This window comes from Mustela nigripes, chromosome X, assembly GCF_022355385.1.
Source record: "Mustela nigripes isolate SB6536 chromosome X, MUSNIG.SB6536, whole genome shotgun sequence".
NCBI lineage: Eukaryota > Metazoa > Chordata > Mammalia > Carnivora > Mustelidae > Mustela > Mustela nigripes.
Window position 1 is genome coordinate 93804306 of NC_081575.1, and position 8369 is coordinate 93812674.

Below are 8369 nucleotides of genomic sequence, written 5' to 3' on the forward strand. Positions count from 1 at the left end.
TTAGATACTTAGATACTTTTCTTTTTAGAAAAGAGAGCTTAAAAAAAAAAAGAAAAGAGAGCTTAAGGACATAGGGCAACTTTCCCTAAGTAGTAGATTTATGAGATTTATGAGTATCTAAGTATTTAGATACTTAGATACTTTTCTTTTTAGAAAAGAGAGCTTAAAAAAAAAAAAGAAAAGAGAGCTTAAGGACATAGGGAAACTTTCTCTAAGTAGTAGATTTATGAAAAGGGACTTTCTCCTTTTACATTTTTCTCTGGATTTATTAAGTTTTGTGTAATTTTGGCTTCCAATAGTGTTGGCAGGGGAGGAAACAATATAGGCCACTGTATATACAACACTTGACTTTCCTCCCCCATATGGCCTCCCATAAGTTCTGAGGCAATCATACCTGCTTTGTAGCCTGGGACCCTCTCCTGATAGCAAAACCCATGTTTTCTTCTGCTCACTGGACATCTCCACCTGGACAGCTGGCAAAACCTTACCATCTGCCTGACCCATACTGACTTAACCACCTTCCTCATCTCTACCTCTAACTGAAATCACCGCCAGCTCTTCCTCCTCAAAATTTATCATCAGTCTCAGCTAAGAACAAGTTGTACCTGGTCAGCCGACCTTTAGAACTGAGTCATTATAGACTCCCCCTATCCTTTCACATAGTCCTTACCCTCCTGAAACTTAAATCTGTCTCCTCTTTACCATCCTTGCATCCATAGCCTAAGTAGGTACCTTGCTATTTCTTTTTGTTTGAGTTAGTGTTTGCCCTCAACATATATGCAGTAAGTACTTGCTGGATGGATGGATGGATGGATGGATGGATGGATGAATGAATGAATCACCAAACAATCAGCTTAATCAAAACACCAGAGGTAACATTCACTGGTTCAAAATAATCCCTAATAGGGCCTTTGGCTGCCATAGAAGAAACACAAAGTGTTAAAACTGCTCACCAAACTTGAGAATTCCCATGTCCTCATGGTACCCCGGCCCGTCTCCACTGTGCGTCATCATTCACTAACTCTGCCCATTCACATAGCCCCAACCTCAGTGGAGGGGTCAACCATATTACAAGGTAGGAAACCACTGTCTTCAGGAAACATAAAGATAGCTTCCAGCCCAGGTACATTGACAGGGATACACTGGAACCCCCAGGGTCATCAGGAAATGTTGCTCTACTAGAATCCATCAATGAATCACTAGATGATGCAGAGGAAACAGCTATAACCTGCCTGATGATATGTAGAGAGGATTCAAAGGTAGGGTGGGATGTCTAAGTTTTGGGCTCTTTGATCCTTAGACCTGCCCATGTTGATCACTTGACAAATCCCAGCTGGTAGAAGACACTCAGGAATTTTCCATGTCTACTTACGTAAGTGTCTTTGCATGCCCCTCCCCTCCCCACCCCCTGATCCACCACCTTCTCCCCTTATGGTCACTTCTCCACATGATGCTGAACTTTCAGATCTGCAACTCCCAGTCTGTCGTATGCTCTTTGGACCAGATTTTGCTTGTGGTCTTTCTCAAGGACTCTGGAAATTGCTCTCCTCTGCCATCTTCTTCATGTCCCTCATGGCCTGAGCAGGTCCTGTCTGGCTCAAATCTCTGGTGCCTCGTTATTCTGACCACATCTTTGCTCCTCAATGTAAAAGGAAAATATCCTGTTGACATCAGAATTTCAAGGCTTGTTCAGAGGAATCCTGTGACTCAGAACCTGGCTGCAAAAATGTAGCTTCATATGAGCAAGAGATTAAGTTCATTTTCTGCTCAACTTGATGAGAAAATAGGGACATACGAATTAATATAACTGTGAGACATTATTTTTTCATAAGTTTGACCAAAAGTTAAAGGATTTAAAAAAGTAAGAGAATGTAAGTTATTTACACACATTCATTTGTGAAATATTAATGGGTAGATATGTAGGATGCTATTTTGGCAATATTTACAAAAATGTACAGTTTTCATACCTTCTCTACTTTATTCCAATTTCGGTTTGCTACGTCTTTCCTCTGCACATTTGCCCAAGAACTAATGTCTAAAGATGTTGATTCAGTTTCATTAACCATAGAAACTAATGGGAACTACTTTACATCCATCAGGAGGAAAATAGTTAAATTAATTATGGAACATATATACTTTAAAGTCCTAGGGAGTAGTTAAAATAACGAGGTGCATTTTTATGTGTTGTCATAGAATGATGCTACATTCATTTTATTAAGTGACAAAGGCAAGTGGAAGACGAGTATGTACATCACTACTCAGTCTGTTAAAAAATCACAGTATATTTTTATAGCACATCTATGTACTAAAAAGCTTAAAATTACCTTTAAAATAACAGACACCATATTTTTTTTTTTTTAGTGTAGTTACCTCTGTGGAAAAAGCTGAGTTTTAGAGGAGCATGCTAAAGGGAAGGGCTAGATTTATGTATGTTGTTAGAAATACTTGCAACAAGAGAATGTATGCACTATTATTAGCTTTGTCATTAAAATTTTTAAATAGGCTTAAGAACATAAATAGTACCTGTTTATTAGCTAGATAAAATAACTGCTAGCTGATGCAAAACATAAAACATAAAATCTGAATGACTTAACAAAAGTTTATTTCTTGTGCACATAAAATCTGATGTGCATCTTTGCTAACTGGTGACACAGAGACGTAGGCTGCTTCTGTCTTGTAATTCCGTGTCTCACCACGAGCTCTCCATCTTTTTACTGAGTATATGAAAGAAAGTGGAGGTAGCATTCTGGATCTCAAATGAATTGGCCCAGAAATGATGAATACTGCTTCTGGCAAGAGTAGTCACATGATCCTTTTTTTTTTTTTTTAATTATTTGTCAGAGGGAAAAAGAGCATAAGCAGGGGTAGTGGCAGGCAGAGGGAGAAACAGGCTCCCTGATGACCTAGGAGCCCAGGGGACTTGATCCCAGGAACCCGGGATCATAACCTGAGCTAAAGGCAGAGGCTTAACAGTCTCACAAAATTCAACACCCTTTCACAATAAAAACACTCAGAGAACTAGGAAGAGAAAGGAACTTCAATTGAATGATGAATATTAATGAAAAATCTACAGCTAACACCATACTTAATTGTGAGAAGACTAAAAACTTACAACCTAAGATCACCAGGCATCCCTGCCTGACCTTCTTAACTGCAAATGGACTGGGAATGTAGCTTTCCTGCGAACCCAGGAAAGCCGCCAAGAAAGGATGTGCATGAGCACTTGCAGTCCCTTCCCTTAATTGTTACATAATAGGTGCTATTTTTATAGTTTGTTAGGACAATAACCCTCTTTGTTTCCTGGAGTAATTTCTGTGAAGCGTGTTCTTCACCTTGCAGTTGGCCACGTTTTTTGAGCGTGCTTTCAAGTACAGGATCACATCTGATTTTTAAAAGAACGCTGTAAATCCCTGCAGGAAAGGTTCACCCTTCTTCGCTGAGTAGCGCATTTCTGCACTGCCCTTTGCAAACCCCTCTGTCATTTCAGCGGGTGAGAATTACCTCGTTCTTTTTGCTGCATGGTCACTATCTTAACTTTAGGGTGTCTGCTGTACACCACCTGAGTGCAAGTGTGCCTCAACATGGTACAGTGCTATCAGGCACAGTGAAAACCAGGACTTTCTTCTGGGGAAAGTACACGAGCTAGAGATAATGTAAGGATGGTGAGTTATTTTTTTCTTTTTTGATCAGTATAGCATGTTAGGCCAAAGAACTAATCCTTGGCATCTCCATTCTTCCTGCTTCCTAGGACTTCCAGGATTATAGAAATTTAGACTCGGGTTTTATAGATATTTGCTTATACCGTGATTTCCACAGTCTTGCCGCCTCTATCTCTTAAGAGGGAAGTTTTGGTATTTGACCACGTAGGTATGCTTACTCACTGGTATATCTTTTCAGTGGCTAGTCCCAAAGAGGATATCCCATTAAAATCCTACTGGAGACATCAGGGTGGTTTCAAAAACTTAGTTCATAGTATGTTCTGTGCCCACTTAGACTCCGCTCACAAGCCCACTTGTAAAACACTTTGAGAGTATAGTGAAGAAGCCCATCAGGGAATGACCACGTACCTAGGCTTCACTCTTTAAAGAAAAGAGGTTGCAGCGCCTGGGTGGCTCAGTCAGTTAAGCAGCCGACTTCTGGTTTTAGCTCAGGTCATGATCTCATGTGGTGAGATCGAGCCCCGCATCGGTGCTCCACGCGCAGCAGAGTCCGCTTGAGATTCTTTTCCCTTCCCTCTCCCTCCTGCTTGGCTCCTCCTGCCCACCCACCCCCAACTAATGCTCTCTCTGTCTCGCTCAAATAAAATAAAATAAAACAAAATAAAATAAAATCTTTTAAGAGAAGGAGTTGTAGCAGAGGGATCCCATGGTGACAGTCAGCCAGGAGATGCCTGCAGAAAATGGAATCCTCTGAGTCAGGGGGAGGGTAGGTGATCCTGGACTGTCTCTTCTGCTGGAAGCAGGGTGCAGTGTCCAGAGGAAGACACCGTGAAGGGCTGGGCAGCAGCTCAGCTTCCAGAGCTGGACAGGAGGGCGACTGGGGAAAACTCAGGGGAAGGGCACCATTAACATGGCAAGGTTTTTGGGACAGCACACCTGTGTCAGCTACTGAGCAGAGGGAGCTCTCGAGGATCCCTGCGTTGAGGCAGCAGCACTCTGGGTAAATGAACCCCACAGACAATGCCCAAATTGTGTGTGATTCTTGTTTTCACATTCCTTCATTTTATCTGTTTTTCATACTTTGGCTACAAGGTCCCTCTTTTTACCCCTGAAGAAGCATTATGGAGGTGTGAGAAGAGAAATGAGTTAACAGAAGGTTGTCCCCAGGGGGGCACTTGAGTGTCTCAGGTGGTTGAGCATCTATCTGCCTTAGGCTCAGGTCATGATCCCAGGGCAGATCGGTCCTGGGGTCGAGCCCTGAGTCGGGCTCCCTGCTCAGCAGCGAGTCTGCTTCTCCCTCTCCCTCTGCCCGCCCCTCCCCCTGTTTGTGCTCACATGCTCACATTCACTCTCTGTCAAATAAATAAATAAAATCTTTAAAAAATGAGGGGTTTATACCCAGGTTGGGAGGAGTAGAAAGAATAGCATAGGCTCTGGAAGAATTCAATCAGGAGATATAATCCCAACTCTGTCACATACTGGGCCTGCGATCTGTGCACATTCACAACTTTCTAAGCCTCATGGTCTTGTCTCTGAAATGGGCTCAATCAGCCTGGTCTTGTATGAATGACCATTAGAATGTATGTGTTGTATGTCAAGCCCCTGGCACGGTGCGTGGTATGCGTTGCGTCTCTGATGATCGGCAGTTACTACTACGATGATTTTGACCCCAGACATTAGTGCCTTCCTCTCTGGGACTTGTTAACCCAGATGTCAGAAAATATGCAGTGTTCTAGGACACGGTACACCCAACCAGCCCAAATGGCTGCTTAACAAGAAAACCTTAGTAAATCTTCCCCAGTGGAGGATATATTATTTAATTTGGGTTTGGGGGAGTATTTCTCAACTGAATGCAACTCCATACTCCTAGAATTTGTATGGGTCCTTCTCTCCCAGTTGCCCTTCCAATAATCTGCCCCTATTTTCATTCACTTACCTCCTCCTCGCTTAGAGTTTGCCAGCTCTTAGAGTTTGCATAACCCATTTAATGAATGGTATAGGCTCTGCATCTCTGAGCCCAGGGCAGAGTGCCAGCCCAGTGGCTTTTGGGTATCTCACCTCAAGGAAATGTCATCCTTATTTCTCATAAACTCCTTGAAGATAATGTTCATAAAACACCTAATTTGTGCATGTGCATTGAACAATCCTAGAAAAGGATAATAGTTCATGTGCAACTGCAGTTGAACAAGAATTCAGGATATCTTCCGTTCTTGTCCCAGGTGGGATCTGCTCAACCAAAGTAGCCGCTGAGAACAGTTTTCCTTCCATTGTCAACTCTGAATCATACCATTTGAGGGTCTGACCCCTGCTCACCACTCCCATAGCCTCAGCTAGTGTACTACAGTTTAATTTAAAATTACCTCCCACTGAAGGGCTTATAATTTGACTGCATTCATATGGACCCCCACCAACTCCTTCATTCCTTTTTATTTTCTTTTTTTTTTTTGGTATTAAAGGATACTCAACCATTATTGTCTTTACATGATTCTTGCTCCTAAAATATAATATTCTATGGGCAAGTAATAAGTCTTATTTATCCTAGCATCCCCACTAACACAGTGCTTTCTAAAATGCAGATGCTGAATTAATATTTGGGGAATAAATAAGCCAGCATACATGGGGTATAACTTATTAAGATTTATTTCTCACATTCTTAAATAATCTAAGCCAGTGCCGGTATATGTCATTTAATTTTACAGAATGGCAGATTAAAAAGGTTAGGAGAGGCTAAGAGTTGACCATGTTTTGGTATCTTTTGACCACCTTTAGGGTTTTTTTTTTCTTGACCCCAACTATTTTACTGCTGAACTGACATTTCCAAAAAAAGTGCCTGTTGGAATATCATTGACCTTTTCAGACAACAAAATAGAACAGTCCATTTTACAGATATGTTTTACAAACAAGCAAAACTAGTATTCTTAAATTTCATAAATAGTAATAAACATATGACCAGTGTCATTCATAAACTTAGATTCTAAAGCTAATAAAATGGTGTATTAAAGGGAACAATGTTTGAAGGCAAACTGCCCCCATGAAGAAGATAAACCTCCGTATTAACCAAGGGACACAGAGATGTTACACACTGTGTTCCCTACAGCCACACCCCAGCCCCCCACTACTCAGAAGATTGATTGCTAATTTTATTTTTTTGCATTTGCTAATTTTAATGACAAAGTGAGGAATCTTCCCCTGCCAGCACTAGTGTTGGGAGGACTAAGAGGGCTGGGAGGAGCCGCGAGATCTAGCAGCAGAGTGGGCGCTGCTGGATCTAGCTCAGGCCCTCTCTGCTTCATCTCGCAAAGCCTCCTCATACTGGGATGGGAAGCACCTGGGGTCGGGCTCGTGGATCTTTGTCAGAAATTCCAGCAATTTCATCTTACTGGTCTCTGCATGGGCTCTGGGACCCCACAGGAACTCGTAGTGTGGAGGATGACTATTGGCCACCTGCCTGTACTCCAGGTACTCTTCTTGCACCAAATCTTGGGTGATGAACTTCCTGGGCTCCCCAAAAATGAAGTGCTTCCTCCCAGAATATAAGTCCATCATATTCAGCACTTCCCAGATCTCCTCCTCAGTGGCACAATTGCCCTTCATGAAGCTCACACCCAGGACAATTATCAGGAGGCTGGTCTTGGGCATGCTGTCCTCACCGCCAAGCCTCTCAACATAAGTGAGGCCCAATTTGTTGACAAGGACATAACTGTGGTTGGTGAGGTCTACCTCATTCATATCAACACCAAAGACCAGCTCCATGCGCTCAGAGGCTTTCTTGAGGATCTCAGGGAACTCATCGTTGTACTCTTGGATAACATCAATCATATCTGCCCTTGTGATGGGCTCTTTCATTTGATACTTGTGCAGCAGGAACTGCACCAGCATTGTCACCTTCTCATCTAGAGGGTCTATGGGGAAATTCCCAATGTCGGACAGGGACTTTGATGAAGAAGCAGAACTATTATCCTTTTCTAGGCTGCTGGGGCCCTCACCTGATTTGCCTGGTGAGATGGCTCTGATGAGAGGATAAGAAGAGTAGGCACTCTGGGGAGCTTGGGTATTCCAGCAGCCAGAGCTTCCTCCATGTTGCCAGGCATCAGAGGACCAGAGGAGGGGGAAGTCTCCTCCACAGCCTTAGAGACCTGTGTAGCCTCCAGGTCTTGGCTCTTGCTGAGGGCATAGTGTTGTTCCTTTGTGCAGCTTGGGATCTCCTGACCCTGAGACATGCTCACTTCTGTTAGTGGTAGCAGGGAGGAGTGTGGGCAAGAGGGTGGATGTTAGGGGACCACAACCTGGGGAGAAAGGGAGGATGTGAGTGGCCTCATCTGGTAAACTCAACCGTAGAAGAGTGTCTCCACCCATCTTTTCCTGAGAACAGTACTCTAGAGCCTCACGTGTCTCCTTTCCTGAATGGTAAGAAGCTGCAGGAGGAGTGAGAAGGCTCCTCAGGGTGCAGTGGGCTGACACAGCTTACCACAGCTGACAACAGGGTAGGTAGGGTTAGGCTACCAGATACCCCGGCTTAACACCTCTCAGGGGTGATGATACGGTTTGGGATCTGTATAGTTCCTGCCAGTGTGGAGTGGATATTCCCTCAGTCTTCACCGAGTATCTTACCTTGACTGTGGTAGAGGCTGGGATTCCTCCTCAGCTGACTGGAGGCTACACTCAGACTCCTGAGGAAAAGTAAAGGGAAAGCACTGCCAGGCATGCCCT

At 43.4% G+C, this 8369-nt stretch overlaps 1 pseudogene; it reads right to left on the reverse strand.

Annotated features, from left to right (window-relative positions):
* Positions 1-6872: 6872 nt before the first annotated feature.
* Positions 6873-7879, reverse strand: LOC132007174 (melanoma-associated antigen B16-like; annotated as a pseudogene).
* Positions 7880-8369: the final 490 nt, after the last annotated feature.